This window comes from Sapajus apella, unplaced genomic scaffold (assembly GCF_009761245.1).
Source record: "Sapajus apella isolate SASKATOON/1434 unplaced genomic scaffold, GSC_monkey_1.0 scaffold191, whole genome shotgun sequence".
Lineage (NCBI taxonomy): Eukaryota > Metazoa > Chordata > Mammalia > Primates > Cebidae > Sapajus > Sapajus apella.
Window position 1 is genome coordinate 475,015 of NW_022437131.1, and position 21,133 is coordinate 496,147.

General features: G+C 41.3%; 1 long non-coding RNA gene across 2 annotated transcripts in view; it reads right to left on the reverse strand.

The window, feature by feature from the left end:
- LOC116543615 overlaps positions 1–17,997 on the reverse strand; it is a 34,555-nt gene extending 16,558 nt beyond the window's left edge. The window contains exons 1-3 of one of the 2 annotated variants that reach the window (XR_004265636.1): positions 17,682–17,997; positions 14,497–14,637; positions 14,185–14,221 (exon numbers count right to left, since the gene is read on the reverse strand). This is a non-coding gene — a long non-coding RNA (uncharacterized LOC116543615). Of the gene's footprint in view, positions 1–14,184; positions 14,222–14,496; positions 14,638–17,681 lie in introns of those variants that run through there. The other variant, XR_004265635.1, reaches the window with a different exon arrangement.
- Positions 17,998–21,133: the final 3,136 nt, after the last annotated feature.

Genomic DNA, 21,133 nt, shown 5'->3' on the forward strand with positions numbered 1-21,133 from the left:
ATATATATATATATATGTATATGTTAGGCCTCCATGTGCAAGCCCTAACCCAGAAAGTCTGAAGTCCTGCCTGCCTTGGCTAATCACCCCCTACCCACCGCGGGCATTCCCCACTATCCCTGATCGCTCAGTAGAGCTTCCCCCAAAATAAGCTTCCCCTCACCCCACCCTGCCATCTTAACTGTTATTATGATAATGTGAATACTCTTCACCCCACCCTGCCATCTTAACTACTCTTACACCTTACCCCACCTGCCATTGTAACTGAACTTATGATAATGTATACTCCTTGCCCCTACCCCCACCACTATAACTGATCTTACTCTGTAACTTTCCACTGCCCACCCCAAACCTATAAAACCAACTCCTATCCCACCGCCCTTTGCTAATGCCCTTTTTGGCCTTAGCCCACCTGTACCCAAGTTCATAAACAGCCATGTTGCTCACACAAAGCCTGTTTGTTTTGTTTTATAGGTTTTTTTATACCAATTATTATTACATTACCATAAGTTCAGTTATCTCCTTATTCCTGACTCTACATGTCATTAATTTATTAAAGTATATTGGGAGTTTACTATGTGCCAGACATTGTCAGTCCAATCCCATACCTTCATCCCATACCATCCCTCTTTTAATCTTCAGTCCTACTTATAAGTAAAAATGCCCACAGGAAGCAACATGAATATAAATGACTACCCATGATGAATGATTCAAAGACACTCTATGCCAAGAGTTTAGTTGAATCTCCCCTCTGAGTCCAGGACACCTAGCAATATAGTTTGGATTTTTGTCCTCTCCAAATATCATATTGAAATGGGATCCCCAGTGTTAGAGGTGGGGTCTGGTGGGAGGTATTCGGGCCATAGGGGCAGACCCCTCATGAATGTCTTGGTGCTGTCCTCTAGTGAATAATTTCTCACTTGCTAGTGAGTGAGTTCTCACAAAATCTGGTTGTTCAAAAGTATGTGGCACCTCTATCCTCCTGTTGCTCCTGTTCTCACCATACGACATGCCTGTTCCCACTTTGCCTTCTTCCATGACTGTAAGCTTCCTGAGGCCCTTGTACAAACTGGTGCCATACTTGTACAGTCTGCAGAACCGTGAGCCAATCAAACCTCTCTTCTTTTTTTTTCTTTTTAATTGCACTTTAGGTTTTGGGGTACATGTGAAGTAACCTCTCTTCTTTATAAATTACCAAGTCTCAGGTATTTCTTTATAGCAACAGAAAAATAGCCTAATACAGAAAATTGGTATCAAGGAGTGAGGTATTGCTATAAAGATATCTGAAAATGTGGAAGTGGCTTTGGAACTGGGTGACAGGCAGAGGTTGGAAGACTTTGGAGGGCTCAGAAGAAGACAAAGATGAGGCAAAGTTTGGACCTTCTTATACATTGGTTAAATAGTTGTGACCAAAATGTTGCTACTGGTATGGGCAATAAAATCCAGGCTTATCAGGTTTCAGATGTAAATGAGGACCTTATTGGGAAATGAAGCAAAGGTCACCCTTATTATGCCTTCGCAAAGAAGTCGGCTACACTGTGTTCATACTCTGTGATCTGTGTAAGTTTGATCTTCAGAGTGACAGAGTATCTGATGGAAGAAATTTCTAAGCAGCAGTGTTCAAGATTTGGCCTGGCCACTTCTAACAGCTGACATTCCAATGCAGGAACAAAGAAATTACTTAAAGTTGAAAGTTATAATTAAAAGGGAAGCAGAGCACAGAAGTTTGGAAAATTTGCAGCCTATCTTGTTAGTAGAAAAGAAAAGCCTGTTTTCAGGGGAAGAATCCAAGCAGGCTGTGGAGCAACCACTCGCTGGAGAGATTAGCGTGACTAAAAGAGCCAAATGTTAATATCAAAGACAAGGAGAAAAAGGACTCAAAGGCATTTCATAGATCTTAAGGTGGCCCCTCCCATCACAGGCTCAGAAGTCTAGTAGGAGAGAATGGTTTCATGAGCCAGGCCCAGGGCCCTGCTGCCCTGCAGCATCCCAGGAGGCTACTCCTTGCATCCCCACTACTCTGGTTTCAGCCTTTGCTCAAGGGGCTCCAGGTACAGCTCCAGCTGCCATTTTGTAGAGTGCAAGCCACCATAAACCTTGGCAGCTTCCACATGGTGTTAAGTCTGTGGGCACACGTGGGCACATGGAATGCAAGAGTTAAGGAGGCTTGGAAGCGTCCCCCTAGATTTCAGAAAATGTATCAGAAAGCCTGAGTGCCCAGGCCACAGCCTGCCACAGGGGCAGAGCCTCCAATATAGAAACTCTATTAGGGCAGTGTGGAGGAGAAATATGAGGTTGGAAGCCAGACACAGTCTCCAGTGGGGCACTACCTAGTGGAGCTGTGAAATCCACTACCTAGTGGATCTGCTACTGCCCTGCAGATCCCAGAATGGTAAAGCCATGGACAGCTCGCATCCTGAGCCTGGAGAAGTCACAGCCAGTCAAGTCCAACCCATGAGATCTGCCACGGGGCTACAACCTGCAAAGCTACAGGGGTGGAGCTGCCAACTACACGAAGCATCTAAATAGAAAGAGATATGATTGAGTGGAAAGAGACTGCTACCTTGGGAAACTAAGGCTCCTTGTAACCCATGCCTCTGCCTGCTTGCACAGTGCTAAAAGGCTTCTACCTGCTCCTGACCTACCTCACTCATGAGGGCAAATTCCTCATGAATGTCTTGGTGCTGTCCTTGCAACAGTGAGCAAGTTCTCATGAGATCTGTTTGTTTAGAAGTGTATGGTACCTCCTTCATCTCTTTCTTGCTCCCACTCCTGCTGTGTGACATGCCTGGTCCCGCTCTGCCTTTCACCATGACTGTAAGCTTCCTGAGGCCCTCATCAGAAGTCAAGCAGATGTTGGTGCCATGCTTGTAAAGCCTGCAGAACTGTGTTTCCTTTATAAATTACCCAGCCTCAGGTATTTCTTTATAGCAACGCAAGTATGGCCTAATACATCCAGCATCTAAATAGAAAATGATATGGTTGAGTGGAAAGAGGCTGCTAACTTGGGAAACTGAGGCACCTTGCAGCCCATGCCTCTGCCTGCTTCCATAGTGCTAAAGGGCTACTACTACCTTCTCCTGACCTACCTCATTCATAGAGAGGAAAGGGCAAGGCAACACTAGTGTGCTTGCAGTCTTAGTTCTTCTCGCAAGTAGAAAGTAGAAGTTTTGCTTTCTCTGTTTCTCTTCACTATGTCAGAGTGGTATGTTGCTGAACTTGTTTTGAGTCTGCCTGATCCCTAAAGGAGTGATTTTTTTCCATTTAGTCATTTGGGGTGCCCATCTGTGGTGACATGGAGTTTCTTCTTCATGTAAGAACTCCTCTCCTTCACTGAGGGACTGGACCCAGAGCCACAGGAGATAGACAGGAGTAAAGACTAAGTTCTCAAAGACAAGCACAGGACTAGGACCCCAGTCTGAACATCAAACTCTCCTGATTTAGTGAAATGGTTTTCACAGATTTCTCACATGTTGTTTACCTCCCTGCAGAATTCCTCTTAAAGAGACTATGAGGAAACAGGCATTGTCATGCATTGATAGAAGTGATTTCAAATAGTATATCCCCTGTGGAAGGAATTTGGTGCTATTTGATAAAATGACATAGGCATTAATTCTTGGAACCAGCAATCTCTTTCCTAAGCATCTATTCTAAATATATAATGCAAATAGACAAAAAGGCATAAATATAAGGCCATTCCTGGCAGAATAATTCATAACAGCAGAAGATTAGAAATAAGACAGATGTCTACCAATAGAAGGCTGGTTGAGTAATCTAAGGTACATCTACCTCCTAGAGTATCATGCATGTATAAAAGGCAATGAAGATTCCCTCTCTATACTGCTATGGATTGACCTCCAAGACATATTATAAATGAAAAATGCAGTGCAAAAAAAATAGAGGGAGCTGTTGTTGTTCAATATAGTGGTCACTAGCTACATGTAGCCATTTACTTTTAATAAAAAAATTCAAATAAAATTATAAACTCAATACCTCACTCACACATGTTTCAAGTGCTCAACAGCCTCAGGTAAACTAGTGGCTACTATGTTGGACAGTGTAGATACAGAAAATTTTCATGAATATAGATATTTCCACTATATAGTGGTGGTATAGACTATGCCACCTTCTACTTGTGTCGGGGAGGAAATGAATACACACATTACATTTGCTTATGTTTCTAAAAACTGGAAGATTAAAACAAAAACTGATAAAAATGATTATCTATAAGGGCATAGAGGAGCAATTCAGGATGGAAGCCAAGATATATATTATCTTCAAAATGTAATGCATAATTACTGGCTATGTGCACTAAAAAAAAGCAGCAAACTGACCAGTTGATTAGAACCCAGATTGAGTCCTCTAAAAATATTTCCCATGGAAAAAAAAAAAAAAGGCTCCCTTAGAGAGACAGCTGATTCCAGGTCTGGGGTCAGGATTGTACCAGATACTCCTGGACCAAATTATCATACCAGAAAGCATGTCAAAAAGATTCAGAGGTCAAGCTGAAGAGGCTCTCACTGGATAAAAATGAAACAATTTGAACATCAACGAGATTAATGACTGCAAATATTAAATACAGGAAAATCTCTGAGTCACAAGGACACTTTAATAAAAGAAAAACAAAACACAAACAATACCAACTCACTACTCATCTTTGGAAGCTCCTATGGAAACAATTACTTCTGAAAAGTGAAAATACTGCAAAAGAATTAAACCTTCGTCCTTCACTTCCTATGTGTACCATACCTCAGTGAATCCTAACAGGTGATGGCATAGGGGCAAGTTACGTTATAGGAAACACCCAGCTAATAAATGCAAAAGAAATTATAAAATCACAACATCACCATTTTATAACTTCTAATGAAATGTAGATCTAGACAACAATTTTCAGAAAGTGGGAAAAAACCTGAGGAGAAAAACACATGCAAAGTGTTATAATGGATGGATTAGGCTGACAAAATTTGAGCCCAGTGATGAACCTGAACTTCACAGTAGAAGAGATGAGATAAACAGACATGAGGTGGCTCCTGCTGTGCTATTACCTAAATGTTTGTGTTCCCCACCCCAAATTCATATGTGAAAAGCCTAATCTCCAATGTGATGGTATTTGGAGATGGGACCTTTGAAAGGAATTAGGTTATGAGGACACAGCTCTCATGATGAGATTAGTGCCCTTGTAATAAAAGACATGAGAGCTTGTTTCTTTTCCACATGCACATACCAAGGAAAGGCCATGTGAGGACTAGGCAGAGGACCCTTATCCAGAATCCAACCATGCTGGCACCCTGATCTCGGACTTGCAGCCTCCAGACCCATGAGAAATACATACTTGTTGTTTGATATGGTTTGGATTTGTGTTCCCGCCCAAATCTCATATTGAATTGTAATCCCCAATGTTGGAAGAGGGGCCTGATGGGAGGTGATTGGATCATGGGGGCAGACATCCCCCTTGTTGTTCTCATGATAGGGAGGGAGTTCTCATAAGATCTGGTTGAATAAAAGTATGTAGCACTTCCCCCTTCACTCTCTTCCTCCTTCTTTGATCCCATAAGATGTGCCTGCTTCCCCTTCGCCTTCTGCCATGATTGTAAGTTTACTGAGTTTCCCAGTCGTGCTTCCTGTATAGCCTGTAGGACTGTGAGTAAATTAAACCTCTTTTCTTTGTAAATTACCTAGTCTTAGGTAGTTTTTTATAGCAATGTGAGTACAGACTAATACACTGTATAATCTACCACTATATGTTACTTGTTACAGCAGCCTTAGATGACTAAGATACGTGTAAGGCTATACGAAGGACAGTCATGTGCTGCATAACAGTATTTTGGTCAACAACAGAACACATATGTAACAGTAGTCCCATAAGATATAATGGAGCCAAAAAATTCCTATCACCTGCTCATGTAGCTGTCCTACCTGCCATATCACAATATATTCCTCACGTTTGTGAAGAATATACTGATGCTGGTGTAAGCAAACCTACTGCACTGCCAGTTGTATAAAAGTAAAGCACATACAATAAGGTACAGTACATGATACTTATTAATGATAATAAATGACTGTTACTGGTTTATGTGTTTACTATACTTTTTATTGTTATTTTAGAATGTACTCCTTCTGCCTACTAAAAAAGTTAACTATAAAACAGCCTCAAGCAGGTCCTTCAAAAGGTATTCCAGAAGAAGGTATTGTTATCATAGGAGATGACAGCTTTATGTGCGTTATTGTCCCTTAAGACCTTCCAGTGGGGCAAGATATGGAGGTGGAAGACAGTGATAGTGATAATCCTGACCCTGTATAGGCCTAGACTAATGTGTGTGCTTGTGTCTTCCTCTGAATTTCATCTTGAAGTGTCTTAGTTTTTAACACAAAAGTTTAAAAAGTAAATATAAATAAATAAGTAAAAGAAAGGTGACAGAATAAGGATATAAAGCAAGAAAATATTCTTGCATAGCTGTACAATGTGTGTTTTTAGCTAAGTGTTATTACAAAAGTTAAAAAGTTTAAAAACATTAAAAGTTTATAAAGTTAAAAAGTTACCGTAAGCTGAGGTGATTATTGAAGAAAAAATATTATTTTATCAATGTAATATAGCCTAATTGTATAGTGTTTGTAAAATCTACAGTAATGCACAGTAATGTCCTATGCTTTCACATTCACTCACCACTCACTCAGACTCACTGAGAGCAACTTCAAGTCCTGCAAGTGACCAATACACGTATATAGATATATATACTTTTAATCTTTTATATCATATTTGTACTGCACTTTCTCTATGTTTAGATACACAAATACTGACCTTAATGCTACAGTTCCCTACAGTATTCAATACAGTAACATGCTGTGTGAATTTTTAGCCTAGGAGCAACAGGCTGTACCATATAGCCTAGGTATGTAGTAGGGTACACTACCTAGGTTTGTGTAAGTGTACTCTATGATATTCATACAATGACAAAATCTCCTAATCATGCATTTCTCAGAATGTATCTCTGTGGTTAAGTGACACATGATTGTACATGCCACATCTAAGACACTCTTGTCAAAAAATCTGAAAAGCATCAAGCCTTTAATTACCAATTTAAAGGAAAGAAGAGGAGACTGAGTAACATGAACAACATAATAGGGATACAACCAGTAAAACCGAAAATGCAAACTCTAGCACCTTAAGTAAATAAATTTGAAAGTTAAAAAAAAGAGAAAGGAGCTTGACAATATTAAAAGAAACTTAAAACTTGAGAGAAAATTAAATCAAACAGAAATTAAAACAGAAAAATCAGATACTATATACTATCACACATTCATCAGAACAACAAAAGCCACCAAGGTATACCAAGTGTCAGTGAGGATGTAGAGCAGTGAAACTATGACACTGCTGATACAAATGTAAATTAGAATAACCACTTTGAAAACTGCTTAGCTGTATATGCTGAGCTGAATATACACACACCCTATGACTCAGAAATTCTACTCTTAGGCCAAGGATAGGTACATGCATACGAAAAATGAAAATAAACGTCCATTCAAAGATATGTAGAGAAATAAGGGATGGCGCAAGATGGCTGACTGAATACAGCCAGGAGGAATGTCTCCAACAAAGGGACAGGGCATCAGGAATACTAGCACACTCCTAGCAGATCTTGAGGGAAGGCACTGAAAGCAGACAGAGGGGAGACACAGATGCTGGGTGGAAGCAGGAAGAAGCTGGGAACGCTGCTCAGGGCTACCATGCACCAGTTCACTCCTGGTCCCCAGTGACTCCTGGAAAAGGCGGTGGGTTGAACAGGCAAGGAGCAACCCACTCTCGCCACAGGCCTCTGGAATCCCTGCAGAAGGCGACCCCTTGACCACCATGGACACTTGAATTGGCAGGGAGAGCTACTCAGAGAACTGGCAGGGGTAAAACTCCAGCTGGAGTGGAGCCCAGAGAGTTTGGTACAGGAGCACCTGTAGTGGAGCATAGCCATGGCTGCCCATCTCCCTAGGCTTAACTCACACCTATAAGAGACTTTAGCCCTAGGAGAACTGTTGAACCTGAACGCTGCAGGGCAATCGTGCCCATAAGACAGGGTTGGTCTGACCTCAACACCCTTCAGTCTCTTAGCCTCTCCTGGGGCCCCAGCCTGGTCATTCCTGCTTGAGTGAAGCCCCCAGGTATCTTTTGGGGGCCCACATCATTGCCCCTGGGCTAGCGGACTGCTCCTGAATCTGGCAGAGTGCTCCAGCAGAGCAATCCTAGTGGACTTGCTCCAGCCCACCTGCATCCTCCCCTGACTGCAGCCTCCCCAATGCCGCTTTGCCTGCACGCACTTGCCCACGGTCACCCCCTACATCACTTTGCTGTTGTATATGTGCACCAGAAGATGCAGCCTTCCCTCCCTCACCAGCACATGTGTGCTTGCGCACTCTGCAATGCCACCGCTGCTGGCTGAGTATGCCCTGCCCCTCCCCAGCCTCCCTCTTCCTGCTACACTGCCATTGTTGTTGGAGCTCTGGCAGGCACTGAGCCCGCCAGCCTCCTCCCTGCCAGCACCAAAATTGCTGTTAGCATAAAACTAGGCATAAACAAAAGCAGACCCACACCTGCCCTGAGTGACCACTGTTGCCTACAGGAACTTGTACAGAGAGTGCAAACACCATCATTAGCATGAAGTATGCACAGTCACTGACTGGGGCCCTATCCCCCTGAGCTGTGCTGTCAACGTCAGCTGCTACGCAAATGCATGCATGAAGGCCAACACCCTGGCATCCACTAGCACCCTGTTGCAGCCAAGCAGTGTGCACCCTACCACACTACCGCTGCAGCTGCTACTGGCATGTGTGAACAAGGACGGATTCCACTGCCACCATGCTATAAAGTGTTTGCAGATGACAGGACTCTATATCTAGAAAACCCCATAGTCTTAGCCCAAAAGCTCCTTAAGCTGATAAACAACATCAGCAAAGTCTCAAGATCCAAAATCAACATATAAAAATTGCAGGTCGGGCACAGTGGCTCATGCCTGTAATCCCAGCACTTTGAGAGGCTGAGGCGAGCAGATGACTTGAGGTCAGAAGTCTGACACCACCCTGGCCAATGTGCTGAAACCCCATCTCTACTAAAAATACAAAAATTAGCCAGGCGTGGTGGTGCATGCCTGTGATCCCAGCTACTCGGGAGGCTGAGGCAGGAGAATCACTTGAACCCGGGAGGTGGAGGCTGCAGCGAGCCGAGTGTGTGCCACTGTACTCCAGGCTAAATGACAGAACAAGACTGTCTCAAAAAGAAAAATCACTAGCATTCCTATACACCAACAACAACCAAGCCAAGAGTCAAATGAGGACAGAATCCCATTCACAACCGCCACAAAAAGAGTAAAATACCTAGGAATATGGCTAACCAAGGAGGTAAAAAATCTCTACAATGGGAAGGACAAAGCTGCACAAAGAAATCAGAGATGACACAAACAAATGGTAAAACATTCCATACTCATGGACAGGAAAAATTAATATCATTAAAATGGTCATACTGCCCAAAGCAACTGACAAGTTCAATGCTAATCCTATCAAACTACCGATGACATTCTTCACAGAACTAGAAAAAAATTACTTTAAAATTCATATGGAACCCTAAAGAGTCCAAATAGCCAAGGCAATCCTAAGCAAAAAGAATAAAGCAGGAGGCATCATTCTCCCCAATGTCAAACTATACTACAGGGCTACAGTATAGTCGTGGTACAAAGGCAGACATATAGACTAATGGACCAGAATAGAGAGCTCAGAAACAAGGTTGCACACCTATAACCATGTGATCTTTGTTAAAGTTGACAAAAAAAAGCAAAGGGACTCCCTATTCAATAAGTAGGGCTGGGGATACTCTTACGCAGGAGATTGAAACTGGACCCCTTCCTTATGCTATGTACAAAAATCAACTCAAGATGGATTAAAGACTTAAGTATAAAACCCAACACTAAAAAAATCCTAGAAGACAACCAAAGCAATACCATTCTGGACATAGGAATGGGCAAACATTTCATGATGAAAACATCAAAAGCAACTGCAACAGAAGCAAAAGTTGATAGATGGAATCTAATTAAACTAAAGAGCTTCTGCACAGCAAAAGATATTATCAACAGATTAAACAGGCAACCTATAGAATGGGAGAAAATATCTGCAAACTATGTATCTGACATAGGCCTAATATCCAGCATCTATAAGGAACTTAAATTTACAAGAAAAAACAAACAACCCCACTAAAAAGTTGACAAAGGACATGAACAGTTTGCAAAAGAAGACATACATATCGTCAACAAGCATACGAATAAAAGGTCAATATTACTGATCATTAGAGAAATGCAAATCAAAACCACAATGAGATAGCATCTCACACAGTCAGATGGCTATTATTAAACATCAAAAAATAACAGATGCTGGCAAGGTTGCAGAGAAAAGGGAATGCTTATACACCGTTGGTGGGAGGGCAAATTCGTTCAACCATTGTGGAAAGCAGTGTGGTGACTCCTCAAAGAGCTGAAAACAGAACTACCATTCAACCCCAATTCTATTAATGGTTATACACCCAAAGGAATATAAAGTGTTCTGCCATAAACACACAAGCTAATTGCAGCAGTGTTCACAATAGCCAAGGCATGGAATCAACAGAAATGCCCATTAATGGTAGACTGGATAAGGAAAATGTGGTATATATACACCACAGAATACTATGCAGCCAGAAAAAAGAATGAAATCATGTCCTTTGCAGCAACATCGATGGAGCTGGAGGCCATTATACTTAGGAAACTAATGCAGGAACAGAAAACAAAATACTGCATATTCTTACTTATAAGTGGGAGCTAAATGATAAGAACACATGGACACAAAGAGAGGTACAACAGACATTGAGGCCTACCTGAGGATGGAGGGTGGGAGGAGGGAGAAAATCAGAAAAATTAACTAATGGGCACTAAGCTTATTACCTGGGTCGTGAAATAATCTGTACAACAATCCCATGTGACACGAGTTTACTTATATAACAAACCTGCACATGTGCCCCTGAACCTAAAATAACAATTAAAAAAAAAAGATATGTAGAAAACATTCATAATACTATTATTCATAATAAGTCAAACACTGAAAAATACTCAAATCCCCATAATAGATATGTTTATTGCAAAGTATCCACAAGACAAAAAAAGAAAAAAAGAAACAAAAAGAAAAGAAAAGAAAAAGGCTGGGCGCAGTGGCTTACGCCTGTAATCCCAGCACTTTGGGAAGCAGAGGCGGGCGGATCACCTGCGGTCAGTAGTTTAGGACCAGCCTGACCAACACGGTGAAACCCCATCTCTATAAAAAAAATATACATATATAGATATAAAAAAATCCACACAACATAATACTACACATTAATGAGAATTATCTACAACAGACAACAATAAAGGTAAAATTCATGTTAAGATGCTGAAGGAGCCAGACAGAAAAAAAGCACATTTTGTATGATTCAGGAAATTTTCCTCTATTCTTTCAGTATAGCTTGGCCTGGATAAGAAAATCAACATACCAGGCGCGGTGGGTCACGCCTGTAATCCCAGCACTTTGGGAGGCCGAGGCAGGTGGATCACGAGGTCAAGAGATCGAGACCATCCTGGCCAACATGGTGAAACCCCATCTCAAAAATAAAAAAAAAAAAAAGAAAAGAAATCAACATGCCAGTTCTTTTCAATTGAAGGTACTTAGTGTACTCTTACATTACCTGCAGGTTAACCTCAGGGAAACATCCATCCTAAGCCCTTGAAAAGTGATTCACTACACATAGTAACAAAGCTAATGCCAAGTCTAATGAACAGGGAGCTGGGTGGAAGACAGGACATATACTTGGGCCACAGTGCCAGATCTAAACCATTAACTCTAGATGGTGACCTTAGGTAATCACCATACCTCACAAATGCTTTTTCTTCTTCCTAGGTGTATTGGTCAGGAGTGTGGGCTCTGGAGACAGAAAAGAGACAAGCCCTAGTTCTGCCACATAAAGACTGAGTGATTCTGAATACTTAAATTTACCTTATAGTCACTCATTTGTTACATCTGTAAAACTGGCATTATACAGAACATAATGTAGAAGACAAAACGTTTTAAAAATATATTAACTTGTGTTTTCATTTTTAAAAAGATAAATGGTGAGCAATCACATCATTTAAAAAATTCTACTACAGAGACGCTGGGGAAAAAAGCTGAATAGTCTTATAACTGAATCATATTCATCTAAGGACATGTTTTTAAAATAACTAATTTTTATTATAACTTATGTTAGTTATAATAAAACTAACTAAGTAACTTGAGAATATCTCAAAGCACTTGGAAGGACGGATCTCAGAAAACAACACCACCATTTCTCTACATGGCCAAACAAAAAGCCCAGGCATTCTCCATAACTCTCCTTTATCTTCATACACCCCAAGAACATACACCCCAGGCACACAGCCACTGCAGGTCCTACCTGCCCGACCTGAAAACACGCTCTGTCCAGGTCCACCCCTCCCTCTGCACATAGCTACAGGCCTGGCCTCATCCACATGTGTCCCTCTCCAGGACTTCTGTAATATTTTCCTAATGGTTATCCCCACTCCCTACCTTGTCCCTCTCCAGCCTATTCTCCACATAGCAGCCAAAGTCAGCTCCTGACATCAAGAATCATGTCACATCACTCCCATACTCTAACCCTCCATGCTCAGAATAAAACCCAAACTGCTTACAGGGCCCAAATCATGTGGCTCTTGTCTACCCTTTCAATCTCATCTCCCACCTGTCTGCACTTATGTGCCAGGCTCCAGCCACTCCCGCTTGTCCTCTGCTCCTGGATCAATGGTTCCCACATACAGCACAAGGACACTGATAAAATGGTCTCTCCATGCCTGGCTTCTTCTTATCGTTCAGGACTCAGCTCAAGTGTCACTTCCTGAGAAAGAGCTTCACTGACAACCCCATCTATAATAATCCCTGTCTCAGTCACTTTCTACTCTACCTGTTTATTTTCTTCAAAACACATATTCTCATATGAAATCACATAGCTTATTGATTTGTTTATCTGCTTACTGCCACTTTTCCCAATCTAGAATGATAGCTCCAGGGACCCTACCTGTCTTACTCTCTGTGCTATTTCCTCAGTGCCTATTTTAGTACTTCATATATAATCACTGAAATATTACTTAATTGAAGGAATTGTTGTCTATTTGACAGACCAAAGAAAACAGATATTTAAGCTGAGTAGCAGGAGTAACTAACAATGAAATTAGATATTAAATGATCCAAAACTATAAGATCTTCTTGTACACCCACAGCAGTAATTTTCAAACATGGATGATGTTATAGTGTGAATATCTGTGACCCCTCCCTCTCAAATTTATGTTAAAACCTAATGCGAAGGTGAGGCTATGAGAGGGCTTTTAGGTCATTCGGGCTTTGTCCTCATAACTGAGATTTGTGCTCTTATCAAAGAGACTCCAGAGAGCTAGCTAGCACCTTCCACCAAGGGATATTATTATTATTTTTTAATTTAAATTTTTTCCGGTAATAGGTATAAGCAACACCAAGGGAGATTACAATGAGAAAACATCCATCTATGAAGGAAATGGGCCCTCACCAAACACTGAAGATGCCAGTGCCTTAATTTTGGATTTCTTGGCCTCCAGAACTGTGAGAAATAAATTTGTTTTTTATCAGCTGCCAAGTTATGATATTTTGTTACAGTAGCTCAGAATGCACTAAGACAGATGAGTACCGGACCAACTGAAGCTATTACAGTACTTTAAATGAAGACAGCTCCCATCCCCCCATCCCACTTCCCTGGTTTTGATTCAGCAGATCTAGGGTAGGTCCAAGTATCTGCTATTGTAACAAGCACCTTCTGATGAATTTGATGAAGTATCCATAGACCACACTTGGAAAAATCCTGACCTCAACAGTTCACATTTGGCCAGTCGCAGTGGCTCACGACTGTAATCCCAGCACTTTGGGAGGCCAAGGAAGGCAGATCAATTGAGGTCAGAAGTTCAAGACCAGCCTGGCCAACATGGTGAAACCCTGTCTCTACTAAAAATTCAAAAATTAGCTGGGCATGGTGGAAGGTGCCTATAATCCCAACTACTCAGGATACTGAGGCCAGAGAATTGCTTGAACCAGGAGGCAGAGGTTGCAGTGAGCTGAGATCACGCCACTGCACTCCAGCCTGGGTGACAGAGTGAGACTCCATCTTAAATACAAAAAAACAAACAAACAACAACAACAAAAAAAAACAGTTCACACTTCAGTACGATTAACTTAATACCTACCATGCAGAGTTCCAGGACATCTGGAATATATCTATTAATGTATTTACTCAAATGTACACTACTTTTCTAAGGAGGAGGGAAGATTGCTTTCCCACATGAGATCACAGTTAAATTCTAGAGTATTCCTGGTGGTCAGGAGGATTGGGTATTTTTATCCTGTTGTATAGACTAATCTGAAGGAAGAGTAGCGACGTACCTAGAGTGTCCCCACGATGGGATCTGGATCTCTTGAGTTTTGCCTCAGTAGCCTCTCTAGCAGATACAACACCACACCTGGTTCATCTCTACAAACTACTGGTTTTGTGCTGCAGAGTCAACACCCTTGTCTGACGTTACACTAGATGGGAGAGAAAAAGACAAGAAAGCACATGGAATGAGGAGGAAAGTAAGAGGATGAAAAAGCACATGAAAAACAGAGGATGGGGTGATGATGTCTGTCCTATCCCCCTACTCAGTTACTTTGAAGCTGTGCAATGATGTTTTTCCTCTTCCCCAGCTCCATCCCACAACCCTCTCCCACATACAGAGTGACAGTGAAGTTGTCATCTAGTGGAAATGTAGGCTTATCCCTGCTTGCTATTACATGTCCAAGTATTCTCTCTGTAGTCATGCTATTACATTAATACATGACGTGAAAACCACAATCTGTAAGTGAACAAATCAATAAATTGGACTTCCTCAAAGTAAAAAACTTCTGCTTTTCCAAATATATGGACAAGAAAATGAAAATACAAGTCCCTGACTAGGAGAAAGTGTTTAAAATCTTGTATCTGATGGAGGACTTAAATCTAGAATAAGAAAATATCACAAAAGTCAGAGGAAAACAGACACTTCAGTAAATAAGTGGGCAAAATATTTGAATCAACATTCCACTAAAGACAACATATATACAAATGTCAAACAAGCACATGAAAAGATACTCAACAACATTAATCATTAGGAAAATATAAATGAAAAGTGCAATGAGACACTACTATATTCTCATAAGAACGGCAAAATTAAAGAGTCTGACCATGTCAAGCACTGGCAAGGTTGGGGAGGATAAAACTCTCATACACTGCTGGTGACAGCAGTGGGACAACCACTTTGGAAACAGCTTAGCAGTTTCTTACAGTGTTAATCTTATATCTACCATATATCCAGTCATTGCACTCCTAAATATTTACCCCAAAGAAAGAATGCATATGTCTATGAAAAGACTTATTCGCAAATGTTCATATCGGCTTTATTTATTAGTGTCTCAAATTTGAAACCCAAATATCCATCAACAGGTGAATGGATAAAACAAACAGTGATATAGCCATATACTGGAATAATAGCAATAACAAAGGATAAACTATTGATATATGCAACAAAATGGATAAATATAAAATTAAATAGGGTGATTGAAAAAAGCCAGATTCCTCTTTTAAAATCCTCTCTATGAGTCTACTTAAAATACATTTCTAGGACATAAAACCAAATATATAGTGATAGAAATGTGTTTACCTGGAGACAGGGTGGTAGAAAAGGTAGGGAGCCCAGGTACTATAGAACTGAAAATGTTATTTCCTAGGAAATAATAATAATAATACTTAGGCTTAACTGGTTATTTTAGGAGGTGCGACTGGGTATCGTTATAATTGGGCAAACTACAAAGTGATGGTTTTTTAAAAAATACTAAATTCTTATACCTGACATTTAACTAACACTTAATAAACTATTGGACTCTTAAAAAGTTACATTGCAGAATGGATGAAAACAAGCCAACCATGAAAGCATGCGTATTACAATCTCAAATTACTATGAAGATCTTCTAACCAATTACGTATTTCAACTGCCATCTGAGATACATGGGAATCATGAATTATTATTTATACAGTCAGAAAACTATGTGTAAATTTATTGCAAATGCATGTTAACTATCAAGTTCCTTCCTCAACTGAACAGTTCATTGCTTTAAGAATGGTATTGCCAAATGGGCCTGAAGGGATACTACAAAGCATGTAGCTGCTGATGCATGCAATGAAGTCCACCTGTTGAGCCTCTTTTCCAATGATGAGATCAAAGTGGCTGCTCTACTTTTAGACTACTTTGTGAACTACACAGGTACTATTCTATAATGCAGTTCTGTTCAGATCTGTGAACTCACGTGAGCTAGGCATCATATCCCACCAAGGATGGAACTGCTGGAGATCTCCTGAGGACTGCTGTCCTACAAGTCTGAAGTAGAAGCTTCAGCACCCATCATGACCCAGATCATCAGAACCCACCTCCTTCAGACACCTGATATAAGTTTAGCTGTCCCCATGAAGTGCTTCCTGGGGAGAGTCAGACTCCAGCAATTACTATGCTTTATTGAAGTGACTCTGTGCCTACAACCATGCTGGCACTGAGTTAGTGACCAATGACACTGATACAATTGGGTAGTGATCATAACAACCAGAAGGTACAGTGAGTTTCTCACCAGGGCCTTTTCAATCCTTTCTATCTATCACCTAATAACAAGTTAAGAATGAGGAAATGTCCTGGGCCCTTGGTAGAGGAAGACAACTACTACCAACCTGTAGGCCAACAACAAGGAACCTGGCAATGGGGACACATACTCCATCTTTCCCTCACTCACTTGCTAGTATCTCCTATTGGCCAAACTCAACTAGAAGCCTGAGGAGAAGGGATCTGAGTTGATGTTGTCTATAAGGATCAGACCTCTGGAGCACAGAGTAGGGTGCTGAGGAGTGGAGTGTAGATCTGAAGAGACAAATTGAGGCTCAGCACAGTATCTAACATACAACGATGCTGTAGGCTGAATAATACTCCTCTGCCCCAGAGAAATCCATGTCCTAATCTCTGGAACAAGTGAATATGTTACTTTACATGGTAAAATGGACTTTACAGATGTGATTAAGTTAATGATCTTAAAATGGTGAGGTTATTCTGGATTATCTGGGTAAGCCTGATATAATTACAAGGGTCTTTATAAGGAAAACAGGGAGGCAATAAAATCAGACAAGTAGATGTGACCAAAATATGGAGGTCAGAGTAATGTGAGGGCATGAACCAAGGAATGCAAGCAGCCTCTAGAAGCTGGAAAAAAGCAAAAAACGAATTCTACATTAGAAATTCCAGAAGGAACATAGCCCTGTTGACACCTTGATTTTAACCCAGTGAGACCTACTTTGGACTTTTGAACTCCAAAACTGTAAAATAATAAATTTGTGTTGTTTTCAAAAACTAAAAGAATAAGAAGTAAGCTGAATCCATAAAGCACCCATCGTCCCATAACAGCCACAGGGATATCATCTTGCACCTGTGTTATCACTGCAGGTGGCAGCAATCCTGTGGGTGAGCATTCTTATTCTCATTTTACGTAAGGGGACGCTGGGCTAAGAGAGTCCTTACCTGTCTCATCCTCCCACGTCCCGCCTTTACATAGAAAGTAGCCCCAGGACACCCGGAGCAAGACACTACATTCATTGGGGCCGGGAGGGTCCCAGTTCTCTCTCTCATGAGACAGCCAGGGCAACTTGTGCCAAAACGGGAACGAGACGACTTGAATCTGGGCTTCTTTCGTCTCTGCACACCCCAGGAAGGTTCAGCCCCCACCGCGGGGCACCCACACCCTCATTTGAGTCACAAACACCTGAAGGCGGGACCCCGCTCCTTTTGCGCGACCATGTTTGTCTCTATTTTAAGTCTTCACGGTCGCCGCAATGACGTCAGGTTCCTATGGCAACCGTGATACGTAGGCTGGTCCAGCACACCGGAAATGCCAGAGCGTGGCCTTTCGACCCCTTGCCTTTCACTAAGAGAAAACGCCTTCGCTCTTCAGGCTGCTTCCTGAGTATGCACGGTAATTAGAGGAATTAGGCTGGAATGGAGTCAAGTGATAGAATTCTGTCAGGTTCGAGGAAACAATGTACCGGTTGTCAGTACTTTTGTTTAAAAGTGACAGTAGAGGAGTATGACCAATACACAGAGACCTGGGGCTCTTGGAGTTCAGCTAGATCTCTGAGGAGTATGTACAGCTAGCACACCATACTAGGCAGTTATCCAACTGTGGCAGAAAACTAAGACTGTCTATAATCATGTGACTAAAAGATCTAGCAGCACCAAAATATGTCATTTAAGATATCTCGGAGTTATTTAAGTAATGCAGGCCTAGAATAATATAGTCATTTAGTAGACAGAAACCTAATCAATTCAACCATACAAAGATTTATCTTGAGAAAATTCCTATCCTTCATTCCTGCATGTGGAAGGACATTCATGACCAGAACATTTCTAGACTCACTAAACACTCACTTCTCTGTCACAGGAGGAATTTATCTCATTGGTGAGTTGGGAAGAAGAAACAGGGGTTGCACTGCCGGTGCTGCCTCCATTCAAAATTCTTGGTAGTCAGCTGCTCTTCAGGGTCACTTGTTCTTCCCTGCCCTCGGAGGTGGATCTTATAATAGGCCCACAGTGCTACTCCTCTTTCTGTGCCTCACTGACTCAACTATTTCTATTGTCTTTCTTCAAATTGCTTGGATTTTTAAGCAATTAACCTCCCTGCCTCAAGTCTAAGCTTGAAATCAACTAATAAATAGATGAAAAAAGAAAAATGTACGGACTTTATTCCTTATAAAGAAGATATTGGAGAAGATGACAGATTTGCTGGCATGTGGGCTTCCTATAAAGGATCCACAGAATTGAAAAAGATTTATTGACCAAGTAGTGCCATTCCAGGAAAATCATAAAGGCCAGGGACTGCAATGCATATCAAGCTGCTGTCTGGTGCAGGAGTCCTGTCTATGTGTGCTCATGGAAAGTAGCTTCCTTACAAGGCTATCCCTGTAGCAGGAGAAAGAGTTTCAAGATCTTTCAGAAGCACTTCTCAAAGTATGTAAATACCCCTTGTTCAGAGTGAATACTCACTAAGCCAAAGCCAATCTCTGAGGCTTTCCTCATGGAGTCATTTGTGACAACACTCTCTCAGTACCTTAATTCAGGTGACTGTAATATAGGCTTATCTCATGGAATTGGGTTCTAAATTCAAAGAGTAGGTTGAAAATCATATATTGTTATAGCTTCCCTTGAAAATCCCATCGAAAAGAAATTGATTAAATGTTCAGAGATTCATACACACATACACATGGAGACTATACTCAAAATTGTTAATATAACAATGTCCCATCAAGCCTTCAAGGATAAGAGAATCCCTTTGTTACCCAATGATAACAAACTACAGAAAAAGGGGAAAAATTCACCAAAACCATGTTTTAGATAACCATTTCTACTTAACAAATATCCCAAAACCATTTATTATCTCTCAGAAATCTGAGTGCTGACAGAGCTCAGCAATGTTTTCTGTTTCGTGTGCTGTCTGTTGCACAGGGCTGCAGTCGTATGAAAGCTAGATTCCACTGGGACATCCAAGAGAGTTTATTCATATAGAGGACAATTGGTGCTGATGCCACCTACAGCTCAGCTGGGGCTGCTTTCTGGAACACCTTGGTTCAACACAGTCTCCATGTGTAGGGTAGCCAGATAAAATAGAGGACATCCAGTTAAATCTAAATTCCAGATAAAAATGAATAATTTTTTAATGTAAGTATGATGGTTAATTTTATGCCTCAACTTGACTGGGCCACGGTACCCATACATCTCATCAACATTTTTCTTAGTGTTTCTGTAAGGATGTTTTTGGATGAGATTAACATTTAAATCAGTGGACTTTGAATAAAGCAGACTACCTTCTATAATGTGGGTGGTCTTCATCCAATCACCTGGAGACCTGAATAGAGTGAAAATCTGACATTCCTGAGCAAAAGGGAATACTACTAACAGACAGGCTTCAGACCCGAATTGCAACATTGGATCTGCTTTATTCTCCAGTCTCCAAGCCCACCCTACAGAGTCTGGTCTTTCAGTCTCCAATAATCATGTGAACCAGTTCCTTAAAATGAATCTCTCTATCACACACACACACACCCTGCTGGTTCTGTTTCTCTGGATGTGGCATGCAATGTTATTTCGTTTATCTGAATGCAACTGTGAAAACTGTGTTTTTATTTGCTAAATCTGGCAACCCTAAGAGAGGAACCTCTGGATATGTAAGTTTACTGACAGTTTGAAATGACACTTCCAATGGGGCAGGTCTGGAGAAAACAACAGCTCAGATTCGAAGAAAAAAAAAAAAAGATAAAAGCTATTAGTAACTAGTGTTGGTGAAATAAAGAAGAAACGGACTCATATGCACGATTGGTGCCACACTGATGTTTCCATTTTCTGAGGCCAGTATTATTACATCTTAATAACTTGAATGGACTTTGTACAGAAGCCCTATTTCCACCAACAAGGGAGTTTCAGCTGAGGGTTTAGAAAAGGCTCATCAAAGTGATTCTGATGTGCATGCTGGTTAAGGGGTATTGGCTCTAGGGAGGAAAGACAGCTACTATTTCTGCTCTATGGAGGAAAGATAGCTACTATTTATGGAGCAGATTATTTAGAGGTACTCAGCTCCAGGTTCTTCACCTTAGTAGTTGGGTTTAATCTCGACAGCCCTGCTAGTGAGGTATCGCTAGCTTTTCTTCATGGATGTAAGTGACTACAAAACAAGGTCTCCTAACCATAGAGCTGGATGGCAAAGAGGTTTCTCACCACTCCCACTGCCAGAGCCAGGGAAAGACCCTGCCAGCCTGGGTACCTTGAGTTGCTGGTGAAAGACCTTCTGTAAATGTATCAGGACATGTACTGCTGCGAAGTTAATTTCTGTTTTCCCATGTTTACCCTCACTACATAAGGGAACCAGGTTTTGTGCCCCTTCCCCTTGCCTGAGGGGAGGTTTATGGCAGGGCTGGAAGCAGAAG